The sequence below is a fragment of the Ictidomys tridecemlineatus genome, chromosome 13, assembly GCF_052094955.1.
Source record: "Ictidomys tridecemlineatus isolate mIctTri1 chromosome 13, mIctTri1.hap1, whole genome shotgun sequence".
Taxonomy (NCBI): domain Eukaryota; kingdom Metazoa; phylum Chordata; class Mammalia; order Rodentia; family Sciuridae; genus Ictidomys; species Ictidomys tridecemlineatus.
The window spans coordinates 46,710,623-46,724,550 of NC_135489.1; the positions used below are offsets into that span (position 1 = coordinate 46,710,623).

Sequence of the window (13,928 nt, forward strand, 5' to 3'; positions counted from 1 at the left end):
CTACGCTTTGCATAGACAAGACAAAATCAAACTGAACTTTCTGGATAAAATCTGTAGTTTTTATTTAGAATAATGCTTTGATTTTGTGATAGTCCTATTAAGGAACTTGGAAATACAACTTTCAGGCAGGTGTATCTGCTAGGATTTTATTCAATGGCAAGTACTAGAAAACCTTACTTTAGTGGCTTAATTTTTCTCACATGGAAGAAGGTTGCAGGTGGGTGAAATATCATGTGTGGTTCATTAATTTGATTAGTTCAGTACCCATGTCTTGTTGATGCTCTTGGTCTTTCCTGACTGTTCAGAAAATGTCTCCAGTCGTGATGTTCCTGGTCAAGGGGGGAAGAAGGAGAAAAGGACTGTGCTAGGGTATTCTGTTTATCAGAGAAAGAAAAAGTATTAAGGAAGATTGTTTTATACGGGTTTCCCTAGAAAATAGAGAGTTGGGCAAAGTTTAAGTGCTAATGCTTTATTGGGAGGTACTGTCCTCATCAGGCAAGTAAAGGATAAGGAGGGAGCAAAATGAAATTTTATCTGTTTCCCACTGGTCACTGCTTCTGTGCTCAAGGTACTACAAAACATGAAATACCTACTGTTTGAACAAGTTTACCCTTTTGGCCATATGAGATGTTGCCAGATAGGCTACACTGAAAAGTTCTTCCTTGAAACAGTCCAATACATGTAGCAATGGAAAAAGAACTTATCTTTTGGTTTTCTGTCCGTTTCTCTCTTATTGGTTTACGTTCTTCCCGTGGAATTAACTCCCTTACATTTCTGGGTTGTGTTATCTAGCTTCTTTAACAGCTACCAGGGAAACCAAATTTCCAAGCCTTGAAATGTGATACTTCCACTGACTTGGGGAAAAATAGAAGGAACCAGAGACTCCAGATGTCAGGTTCATATAGTAGAACTTCACACAGCATGGAGTTCACTACAGACAGTAGAGATTGGAGATGGTGCAAGTGGCTGAGGGTCTGGGGGGCATGTAATGTTAAAAGTATGAGGAAACATAAAAGTTATATCTACATATCTATTATCAGGCTTGTGTGTGTGTATGTGTGCAGGTGTGGATGTGGGTGTGTGTTTTGCTGGGGATCAAACCCAGGGCCTTGTACATCATAGGCAAGTGCTCTACTAACTGAGCTGTATCTCTAGTCCTGTACTTGCAGCTTTGTGATTAGAACTTGGTGTCACATGGCCACCCATAGCTGAACAAGAGAGAGGGATGTGAGTAGCTTGGTGTCACATGGCCACCCTTAGCTGAACAAGAGAGAGGGATGTGAGTAGCTTGGTTTGAGGGAAGCACTTGACTGATCCTTCTGAAATCTGGATTAGGTTGACAACAATAATGGACAGTTTGCTATTGGGTAAGTAACAGTAGGTGTGTGCCATACAGAGGTTTTTGTTATACACAATAATAACCAATTATCCTAAGAGTAAAAAAAAAATTGTTGGAAAAAATCTCAGCAGGTCTTAGGAGGCTCACCAGAAAGGCTGAAGAACCAGGTTCCTGCTTTTTTGGAAAAAAAAAAAAGGATGATAGTTATAGAAATTCAGGTAGCCAGAACCACATCCAAAATTAAGCCACCTTCAAGGTATACCACAGTAATGGTGCCTTACTTGACACAGGGTATTGTCCTTGATGATACTGCCGCCTTTATCAGTGGAATGGATTAATCGTTTATTTGTAGCTAATCATTCAGATTTAAATTCCTAGACAAGAACGTATAATTAGTTGAGCTAGGCATGCATGCCCTTGCTGGAGGGATCAGGGGGAAAAGTTTTCTGATACTTTCAGTTTCCATTGAGGTGGACAAGACTGTGGCTCCTACTGTGACACACAATCACTAATTCTTTATATTTATCCAGGGATTCAGATGCCAGACAGTCAAAAGAAATTGGAAAAACTACTACCCTGGTCCACCATTTTGTCAAACCAACATCCACGTACATGCTAGCCCACTCATACTCTTGCCCCTCAAAAATGTTCCTAGTAAATGTAACGCTACTACCTCTGAAACCCAAGCCTTATTTATTCTGTTCTTAAAGTGAAACATTCACATGTCTCCCAGTTACTGCGTTCATCTATAAGAGCAGGGTCTTTGGACCTCGTCCATTCTTCATCTAGGTCTGACAATTCTTTCTTGATAGTCTATACCATATGGGATATATCGGAAATTTACCCACCACCCGCACACCTTGAGTTTCTTCATAGCCTCTCAGTTTCACCTATGTCAGGAGCCCTTGGCCACTGGCTTTGCCTTGACTGCTGCCACTGTGAGTGGCAAACTGAGTGGCCTCCTTTCTAGTTCCCCTGCATTTAATCACTGTGGAATAGTAGCCATAGCATTGTTCTACAAGGTTCCTGAACAGTGGTGAATGGCTTGGCTTATTGGTCTGAGGCCTGGAAGGAATAAGAATAGAAAGTAGAGGGCAAATAGGGAAAGAGGATTTAGATCCATGAGTGGTTGTAAAGCATATGGATGTTTATGTCCCATATTAAAACCTCTAAGAGAGCAAAAGAGGCTCTCAAACTTAAAGCCATCCATAATTATTTTTCTCACATCCCATTCCCAATCCATCTGGAAATCTTAATTTGTTTACCTTAAAATTATATCGAAGGTCCAATCACTTCCAACATGTCCCTGCTACTATGCTGGTTCGTGCAAACATAATTTCTCCTCCAGACTATTGAAATAGCTCCCAAATGGTTTTAGTGACTCAACTTTGCCACTTCCCTTCATTTTATTCTTCAATACAATGAACAGATTGAGCGTTATAATAAAATACAAGTCAGATTTTGTTATTTCTCTATTCAACATCCTCTGGTGGCTTCCTATTTTCATTTAGAGTAAATGTCAACAGTTCCTCCAAGACCCTACATCTCTACACTCCTCTACTTCATCTCCTGCTCGCTGCTGAATTCACTCTGTTCTGGCCACACTACCCATTTTGCTGCTCCTTCAACATGCCAGCCATATTTCTGTCCCTGAGTCTCTCCTTACTCATTCTTCTATCTAGGCCACTCTTATGGAGTGTCCTTCCGGCTTGTTCTATACCTCCTTCAATTCTTGGTTATATGTCACTTTTGCAGTGAAGCCAAACCTGAACCTACTATTGAAAATTTCAGTGCCTACCAGTATATCAGCACTCCTTATTTCTTGACTTGCTTTTTTCCCCATAGTTGTCAACATTTTCTATATAATTTGCTTATTTATAATGCTTATTGTCCCTCCACCACCCACCCACAATGGGAGTTCTAAAAGAGAAAGGATTTTTTTTCTATTTGGACATTGTTGGATCCCTGGCATTTAGTGCCCCAGTGTATGGTCGATGTTCAAAAATATTTGTTGAATGGATGAGTGTGTTTAAACAATATTGTAAGCTTCTGGGAGTCCATTTCTTGCTAGTGCCAGCATATTGTATGAAGTTCTAATAAACCAAGCTCAGCTGCTCATAAAGAAGTTGTCAGTGGGAACAGACTGATTTGAGGAAGGTGTGGCCTAAGGAGGCCCATTCAAAGAGACTTGTGTGCTGGTACTTCCTAGACTTTATTTGAAATCGAATGAAGTGTTCCAGTAGAATCAGGAGAGTAGGCAATAAATGGGAAACTGAGACCCTGAAAAGTTGGAAGACATCCTAGTTGGAAGTCATCCTCGAGGTCACGTAGCAACTCAGTAGCAGAACAGTGTACTTTCTGGAAAAAGAGAATCAATGTATTTCCTTTTGTTAAACAAAGATAAAAATGAAAGTGTTTTACAAATACATCATTAGTGGCCCCGACATGTGGGTGCACATTTAAGAATTCCCCCAATGTGTAATATTCTTAGCTGTCTGGTTTCAAAGAAGGTTAAACATTTCTATTGAGTGGTATGACACTATCAGGACCTCTGTGGCGGCTAAGAAAACACAGAAAACACGTAGCATGGAAAAAAGACTCAGTCACAACAAAAGCCAGCCTTCCTTATCAGCATGAACCCAAGAAGCCAGTGAGCACCCCCAAATATACATTGATGATGAGGCCGTGAGTCACCACATGACTCATAGCTTGCTGACCACTACACAACAGCAACATGAGGAATAATTTACTGCCCCGGCCAAAAGGACTTGAAAGAAGTTTCCCACCCACCACATGAGAGATATATCAAATTAGGCATAAGGCGCCATCCCTTTCTTCTTCTTGGAGTGGATTAGTTCTCCTTCTTTTTGTGTCTCCCCCAGAGACACAAGGCCAGATAAGCCTCTGGTTTTACTAATAATCTTCTCCTAGTGAACTGTTCCATTTCTGTACCTGCCTACTTGGGCTCATACTGCAAAGAAATCTACCCCCTACGAGTGCCTCAGCACAGAAAAATGTACTTCATCACTCCTCAGAGCAAGATGGCTTCTTGGATCAATGTTTTATTCCTTCCCTCCCTTGACCATGACACTAAACAGACCCATAATAAACCGTCTCTGACTGAGCAAGCAAGAAATTATTCTCAGGGCCAAGACATTTTGTTCTTCAGAACTGTTTCTCTCTTCCACTTGTAAGAATCAAGGACCCAGAGAGACCACATTTGGGGACATAAAGAAGATTGGCAGGAATGTTCATGTTTCTAAAAGAATAAAGCCTTTTATTCTGGAGCACCGTCTCAGTGGGGCTGCTGTTTTACTCACAAGATCTGTGTGCCTGGGTTGTTGATGTTATTTTTGCTCTACCCAGGAAGGAGGTTGGGAGATACTGCCAGAGATCACAAGGCAGGGCCTTCACATGGGAAATGCCCACTTTGAAGTTTCTCTCTCTCCTCAGCTGTGCTGACAACTGCCCAGGCCATTTTTGAGGCCTTAACTACACCATAGTAGGGCTAAGGCATTGCTGGTGTAGAAGGCTCTCTGGCATCTGGATTTTCGCTTATTCAGTAGACCACACTGTTCACAAGCCTCTCACATCCACCGAGTGTCCCCTTTTGCTGGAGCAATAGTTGCTCTGTAAGGAAACACCCAGGGGAGAATGTTCTTTCCTTGCTCATACTGTTCCTTCTACACTTAAATAAAACTCTTAATGTCATCCAAGGCATCCAAGGTTCCATCTGGGACCTCCAGTGCTGCTCAGGGATCATCCCATTAGAAATGAAGTCTGGTGGGCAACCACGGGGCACCCTGGTTCTGTCTGGTGTGAGGGCTGCCCCAGCTTGTTTTCCTACCCAAGGTTATTTGAAAGATCCTGGGGATGAGAAGTAGAAGTAACTGCACAGGATGTTCCTGGGGAAATGTGAAAACTGCAAGGAAAGCTCTGCTTTGGGAGGTGAGCCCCGGAGCACATGGCCTCCATTTCTCCCTTCATTGAGATTTCTTTACTGTTCTCATCACTCTTTTAAGAAGCATCAGTTGAATTTCTACTTAATGTTTGAATTAAGCTAGGCTTGGAGATACTGAAATAAATACTTCCTGAAATAGAATAAGAAGAGCCGAAGGATTGAGGCAAGCCTACAGATGTAGGCTTATAGAGGTTGTTGAATCTACGAAACCAAACCAAACCAAACCCCTTAAAACAAAGCTCAAGTCCAAAAGGCAGACCAAAAGTCAAGAGCTCAGATACTTGTTGAGGTTGGAGCTAAAGTTTCTGCAGTTTGCTCATCTTGGGCTAGATCCGTACAGACACTCTCCCTATTGAAAGATCAAAGAGTATCTTCATTAGGGTCTACTTGATAGAATCATTTGTAAAGAAAAAATTATTAATTTAGTATTTTTTTAAGTTGAGGGAACTCACTTCTAATTGGAACATTTGATTCATAGCTTACATATGTTACAGGTACTTAATACTACTTAATCTAAACTATTGCCTAGTTTTTAGACTTTAAAGTTCATCACTTATGAAATGATATAATGTCAGAGATTTGCTTCAAAGTAATTCAATGGGAAAATAGGTGAAGTTGGCTGAGGCTAGACAGACCATAAATTAAAAATTGTGTAAGTTGGGTGGTGGGTACACGAGGGTTTGTTATTATACTATTTCTATTCAACCAGATACAGACTTGGTAGTTCTTATTCCTTTAAAATGAAGTCCTTAAGCATAACTGAGTCAGTATGGAAATTTGAAAAGTACCAAACCCAGTTTTGTCATGACCTGGTTGACTGTCATTTGGCAAACTCTAAGCTGTCCTAGGCCTCTATGTTCATTGTAAGTGGTAATTAGTTCTGATTTGATGCCTTGAGGACTTCAGGAAAAAAAAAGATGTGTTGTTCAAGGGAAATGTCTTAATCACTAATGAAACTTGAATTTTATTTCACCTTACTTTATTTTACACATACTACATAAGTGCCATCACTGCATTAGATTTTCAGAGTTTATTTTTATAAAACAAGACTGGAAAACATGATATACATTTATGTGATAGAAAGAGAGATGGAGAGAAAGAGTGGAAGAGGAGTAAACATGTGAAATGAAACTTTAAGGAGAACCTCCAAAGCATTAATAATTAGACAGTGAAGAGTGACTTAGTGTAGATTTTGGTGCACACTCTCTACCTAGAAATAATTTTTAAACTAACTAGACCAAATCATCCAGGAAAGGCATGAAAATGGTTACAAGTCATTTGGGGGAAAAGTGTCACAAAAAGATAGCAGGGATTTTTAGAGGATCTTCAAATCAATGCCAGAGACAGAGCAACTAATTAAGGGCGTGCATTTAGTAAACTAAAGCAAAGAAGGAGTGAGTATTACTTCTGAGAAAAGGTGATTGACTATTACACAATAGTTGTATTTATTCCTTCCCGAATCCCATCAAATGACAATAAAGGAACTTTTAAGAAGGCTAAATTCACAAGAAGGGGAAGATCTGAAGATAAGACAAAAAAAAATAGAATTTTGGAAGTAGGAAAGGAAATCGGGATGAGTGACATTCTTGGAAGACCTGGGAAAAGGGAATCTGAAGCCAGCAGTAAGGAAAACAGAAATTACACAGAAGAATATTCTTCTGGAAGAGGAACTGAGAGAGAGACTGAATAAGGGGAACTGGCTGAAAGTCTGTCTCAGAACTATCCAGATCTCAGACTGCCTCCCACATCCTGTGAACCAACTGATGGCCGCCATTCCTTCACCTTGGAAAGAGAATATTCTCTAAAAGGGATAAGCAGAGGACACTTCAGGCTCAGGTGAGGATTCGGTACTGGACAGAAAAAAATTTTAAAAAGATACTTTGGTAGTATTTGCTAATATTCTGAGCCAGCTTTCTTCCTTCATTCATGTTCCGGAATATTGGCCTCAATTCTCTGAGGAGGACACTGGGAATGTTTTTCTCAGAGAGAATGACTGGCTTAAGAGGAAATACCTAAAGATGTTTTGAAATTTCCCTCTTATGAATAACCAATGGAGACAGCTCAGGGCAGACTAACCTTCTCATACACTGGAGGTTTTAAAGTGCCCCTATCTTAAATATAAATATTCAACTGATGAACATCAGGTGGAATAAACTATAGAGATTAAAATAAGCTTCTGGGACATCTGGGTCAAAATAAGCATGTCTATAGTTCCAGCTACTCAGAGGGCTGAGGTGGAAGAACTATGAGTTTGAGGCTAGCCTGGGCTCCCATCTAAGAAACCTCAGAAATAAGAACAAAACAAAATAGGCAAAACAAACAAACAAACAAAAACTCAAACCCAAAAACCCAAAAAGCAAAACATAGAGGAAGTGTGTTTGTGTGTGTGTGTGTGTGTTTGTGTGTGTGTGTGCGCAAACTTGTGTATGTGTGTGAGTTTTAAAATAAATCTATAAATTCTTTGATGCTTCTCACATCAAAAGATGAATTTCGACTTCTCCCTTCCGGAGTATGGACTAGCCTTAGTCACTTGTTTATAAGAATCTAATGTGATGAATTGAGGCTGTGTGATATTTAAGGCCAGGTTAGAAAAGATACTGTAGCTCTCATATGACTCTCCTCTCCTTTATCTCTGTCTGTCTGTATGTCTTTCTCTACCTGCTCTTAGGAAGTCTAAGGCATTGTGTTTTGAAGAAACCAAGTAGCCATGTGCAAAGATGGCATGAGATGCTCTTCTCATAGTCCCAGCAGAGATCCTAACCAATAACAAGTATCAATGACCAGAAAGATGAGTAAGTGAGGCTTCAGGTGATTCTTACTCCCACCTTTTGAACCACCAATATAGTGCCAAATGAAGTAAAAATGAGCTGTCTTCATAGGATTCTGTCTACAGTACAGATTTGTGACAAAATAAATACTACTATTGTGTTAACTCAGTAATTTTTGAAATGGTTTCCAGGGAGAAAAAAATTCAAAATCTAAATCTGCAGGAAAAAAAATTAAAAATCGAAATCAACTCTTCTTTTGGCCAAAGAATAAGTATAGGAATGGGATTTATCCTACTGCTTCAAATAGCTAAAAACTGCATAAAACATATGAACCAAGGGCACTTGAGATCTTGGGCCTCCGGTGAAAATACACACATTGATCTCTGGGAAAAGGGAGGCAAGTGAGGTGAGCCCTACAGTTGCCCTTAGATTTCTAAATGGAGAAAATTTCCAGTCTGTGCCCAATAGAGAAGGAACTCAATCAAAGTCTGGGGGAGATTTCCTTACATTAAGGAGACTGAGCTGAAAGTCTTGGGAGACCAATGGGGCTCCAGTTTTCAGGGCAGAGTACAGGAGAGAAGAGAGCTGCACTGAGAAGGAGAGTTTTGGAGATCTGAGAAGTCCTGTCAACTCGGCTTAACATTCATCTGAGTACTGATCAGTGCATACTGTGAGGAAATGACTCAGGGCCAGGGGAAGAACTCCCCAAGGATCATATGAACAACCCTCAGAGCTCACAAAACGTACCCAAATAGTAATTGTCCCACCAGCCATAGTGGAAAAATCCCATAATTTATAGGAAGTCAGGTAGACTTCAAAAGAGACTTTTGTTTCAGTGGTAGTGCAAAATTAGACCCAGAGCAAATGCTTCTCTGGTCTCATTTAGCAAAGCTCAAAAGTATTAACCTGTTTCTAAGTAACTTAGCTACATCCTAGATTATAGCCCCAAATATGTATAGGAATACCACATATTCAGTACCCAGCAGGTAAAATTTATCATGTGTACCATACAATAAAAAATCATCTAGGCATATAAAGAAGCAGTAAAATATGACCCATAATAAGGAGAAAAAAATTGATCAACTAAAATTGACCCCAAAGATAAAATGAGTATAAATAAAATTAATTATTAAAATAATTATTATAATTATATACTATATGTTCAGGAAGCTGGATGAAATATTGACAAAGTTAAAAAGTGGGATAGAAGACATTAAAATTGAATGTCTAGGGCTGGGGCTGTAGCTCAGTGGCAAAGCATGTGAGGCACTGGATTTCATCCTCAACTTCACATTAAAAATTAACAGATAAAATAAAGGCATTCTGTTCATCTACAACTACAAATATTTTTTTTAAAAAAATTGAATGTCTAGAGATAAAAGTAACAGTTAAAATAAAAATTACTGTATTTTACATTGGATGGGATTCATGCATATAAGAAATTGTGGAAGAAAAGATTAGTGAAGTTAGCTAAAGATATCACAATAGAAACTATCCAGAATGAAACACATAGAGAAAAAGAGCTGAAAAGAATGCATAGGGGAAGGTTGCAGAAGAAATCTTTGAAGAAATATTGTCTGAAAATTTTCCAAATTTGGCAAAAATTATAAACTGCAGATTCAAAAAACTAAATGAACCCCAAGCAAGACAAACATGAAGAAAACTACTTTAATGCACACAAAAATGAAATTGCCTAGTGATATTGAAAAGAATTTTTAAAAGTAGCCAGAGAACTCAGTCACATTATGTATAAAGGGACGAAGATAAGAGAAAGAACAAGTTTGTTTTCACAAACAATAAAGGCTAGATAACAAGGGAATAGTATTCTTAATTTATTGAAAGATATAGTTGTCAACTTAAAATTTTTTTACCCAGCAAAAATAGCCTTCAAAATACAGCTAAAAAACTGAAAGAACTTATCATCCTCAGATTTGCAGAGTAAGAAATGTTAAAAGAAGTTCAAGCAGAATAAAAATGGTACTAGATGGAAATTCACATCTAAACAGCAACAACAAAACCAAAAATCAAACAACAAAATTAAATAAGAAATAGACCCAGAAATGGTAAATACATAAATAAAGTAAATTTTCTTATCACTTAAATCTCCTTAAAGTATAATTATTTAATGCAACATTAACATCAAGCTATCGTGGGACTGAAAACATACGTAAAATGCATACCAATAGCATAAAAAGAGGAAAGCAAGAAATATAAAGTTATTATAGTATATGTGAAAGTACTGTATCATTGAAGGCAGACTTAAATAATTGAAAAAAAAACATTTTAAAGGCTTACATAAATCACTGAATTAAAGGATAGAGTAATGACAAATTAGGGGAAAAGATATAAAATGGAAAAACAGCAATTACTCCTTCTAAAAAGAAAGCCAAAAAATGAAGAAAGAAGAAGAAATACATTATTGTGCCAAAAATGTGGCTTAAAGGGCAATACATATTGTCCCATGTTGCTAATGATTTAGATATTAGTTGTCCCCCGAAAACTCATGTGTTAGAAAATGCAAGAAAGTTCAGAGTTGAAATGATTGGGTTAGAGAGCCTTCACCTAACCAGTCTTTAATTCCCTGATAGGGATTAACTGAGTGGTAACTGTAGGCAGATGTTGGTGTGGCTGGAGGAGGGGGGGGTCACTGAGGGCATGGCTTTGGGCTTTATACTTTGTCCATGGTAAGGGTTGCTCTCTTTCTGATTCCTGGTAACTATGTCCTGAGCTGCTTTCCTTCACCTACATTCTTCTGGCATGATGTTCTTCCTCACTTTAGTGGGACACAGAGCAATACAGTTGGCCATTCAGAGACCTCTGAAACAGTGAGAGCCAAATAAACTTTTCTTCCTCTAAAATTGTTCTTATCAGTCTTTTGGTCACAGCAATGAAAAAGATGAGTAAAACACATATTTAAGCCAAACTATTAAAAAAAATGGCTTAAATTCACATTATATATTGCTGCAGCTGGGCTGCAGCAAAATAACCAGGGGGTGACGAACAACTTGTGTACATTGATAAAGCAGGAGTGGGAGCCCTTTATTGTAGGACCAGAGGGGTATATATACATTACACACAGCTTATCTTAATTAACATAAACTAGATACAGCAGTCAACCAATAAGGAATCTCCACACTTAATGGCTCGCTGGTGCCACCTCACAAACCGCTCGCTCTGGAAAAATGCCAGGCGCCATCCCGACTTGTTTACAGACCCTAACAATATATGTGTGTTTATAAAGGATGTATTTGTATATACAATATATTTCATATATACAAACATACATACAAATACATGTTTAACAATAAATGGGTAAAGAAACTGAATAGGCACTTCACAGAAGAAGAAATATGATCAGTCAACAAATATATGAAAAAAATGTTCAACATCTCTAGCAATTAGAAAAATGCAAATTAAAACTACACTGAATCCTATCTAGGGTTCGTCTATTCCTCCCATGCTCCCACTCCCTATCCTACTATGAATCAGCCTCCATATATCAAAGAAAACATTTGGCATTTGTTTTTTTGGGGATTGACTAACTTCAACATTTTAATGGATGTTCTAGCCAGAGCAAGAAAAAGACAAAAAAAAAAAAAGCTATCTAACTTTGAAAGAAAGTAAAGTACTTCTATATGCAGAAGTAGTACATAGTCATAAATAATCCCCCAAACCTATTATATCTCATACATGAATTTATCAGAATTGTAGAATATAAGATTGATGCAGAAAAATTTTTCTCTACTGTAGCCATGAAAAAACTCCAAAAATGTAACTACAAAATCAAATCCATATACAGTAACTTCAAAAATCATTGATGTTTTAGAAATAAATTTATCTAAGTAGTGAAATTTTTACTCTAAATACTATAACACATGGTTGAAAGAAATTAAAGAAGCCCTAGATAAGTGGAAAGGTGTTTCAGACTCATGAAGTGAAAGACAATATTGTCAAGATGACAATAGTTGCCAAGTTTACCTGCAGATCCAATGCAATCCTTATCAAAATTTCAGGTTTTCTTTTATTTTTTTGCAAAAATTGATAAGCTGATCTCAAAATTTATATCAAAATGAGACAATCCAAATAGCCAAAACGATTTAGAAAATGAAGAACAAAGTAAGACTCACACTTCCTGATTTCAAAACTTAGTACAAAGCTACTATGTATAGTACTGAAGTGAGGATAGAAATACAGATAAATGGAATGAAATTGAGAACTCAAAAATAAAAACAAAAATAATTGTTGACAAGGGTGCTAAGACCAATTCTATGGGAAAAGAATAGTCTTTTCAACAAATGGTGCTAGAATAACTGGATTACTATGTATAAAAGAGAGAAGTTGGATTCCTATATTATAACACAAAACTCCATAAAATGGATTAGGATCTAAGTGTCTGAGATAAAACTATAAAATTTTAGAAGAAAAATTGATCATGACTTTGGATTAGTCAATGGTTTCTGAGCTATGACACCAAAAGCAGAAGTGACAAAAAAGGAAAATAAAAAACTAAATTGGACAGGGAAAACAACCCACAGAATTGGAGAATAAATCTGCAAATCATATATCTAATAAGGGATTTATATACTGAAGAGATAAAGAGCTCTTAGAAATTATCAATAGGGCTGGGGATGTGACTCAAGCAGTAGTGCTCGCCTGGCATGCGCGGGGTACTGGGTTCCATCCTCAGCATCACATAAAAATAAAAATAAAGATGTTGGGTTCCCAGAAAACTAAAAAATAATATTAAAAATTCTCTCTCTCTTTCTCTCTCTCTCTCTCTCAAAAAAAAAAAAAAGAAATTATCAATAAAAACAACCTAATGAAAAATGGGCAAAGTATTTGGATGGACAATTCTCCAAAGATAGACAAGTGGCCAGCAATCATATGCAAAGATGCCCACCATCATTAGTCATCACAGAAATGGAAATCAAAATGACAATGCGAAAGCATTTCGTATCCTCCATAATGGAAAAAAAGAGACAATAAGTATTGACAAGAATATGGAGGAATTGGAACCTTCCAACACTGCTGATGGAAATGGAAATGGTACAGCTCCTATGGAAAAAAACTCGATAAGTTCTCAAAAAATTAAAAAGAGTTATAATATGGTCCAGAAATTTCATCCCTAGGTATCTATCTACTCAAGAGAAGTGAATATGTAGAGCCATATAAAAATGTGTTCAAATATTCATAGCAGTAGTATCCAAAGAAGCCCCAAAGTGGAATCAACTCAGATGTCTATCATCACCTGAAAAATGGATAAACAAAATTCGATATATCTATACAATGGAACATTATTCATTCATAAAAAGGATGATAAATGCCACAATAAGGATGAACCTTAAAAACATTATGCTAAGTGAAAAAGACAGATACAAAAACTCACATATTGAATTATTCTATTTATATAAAATGTCCAGAACAGAAAAATCTATAGAAACACAAAGTCTATTAGTGGTCATTGTGGACAGAGGAATGGGGAGAGCCTACTATAGTATAGGAGTATTTTAGGGGGGATTGACAAAAATGATATAAATTTAGATTGTGGAGGTGTTTGCTCAACTTTGTAATTATCTTGTAAAGTGTTGTATTTTTCACTTTAAACAGGTGAATCTTATGGTATGGATATTATATCTCACAAAGTTGTTAAAAATAAATAAGTAAAAAATGAAATGAAAATACTGATGGGACTATATGTCTCTAGTATAATCTTGTCTCCCAAAGACAAATATTTTGGCAAATATTTACTGGAATTTTTTTCTTTGCCTTTCTCACAATACATACATATTTTATGGTTATTATTTTTAAAAAGCAATCACTCTGTTGCAACATCTTGAAAAATTTATTGTTAAGCAATGAG

The 13,928-nt window shown here is 37.3% G+C and overlaps 1 protein-coding gene across 9 annotated transcripts in view; it reads left to right on the forward strand.

Annotated features, from left to right (window-relative positions):
• LOC144369840 (uncharacterized) overlaps positions 1-13,928 on the forward strand; it is a 188,005-nt gene that overhangs the window by 80,824 nt on the left and 93,253 nt on the right. Inside the window, exon 7 of one of the 9 annotated variants that reach the window (XM_078030279.1) lies at positions 12,865-13,775. The exons of the other annotated variants lie outside the window; for them this stretch is intronic. The gene's annotated coding sequence lies outside the window, so the exon portion shown is untranslated. Of the gene's footprint in view, positions 1-12,864; positions 13,776-13,928 lie in introns of those variants that run through there. 9 annotated transcript variants of the gene reach the window in all.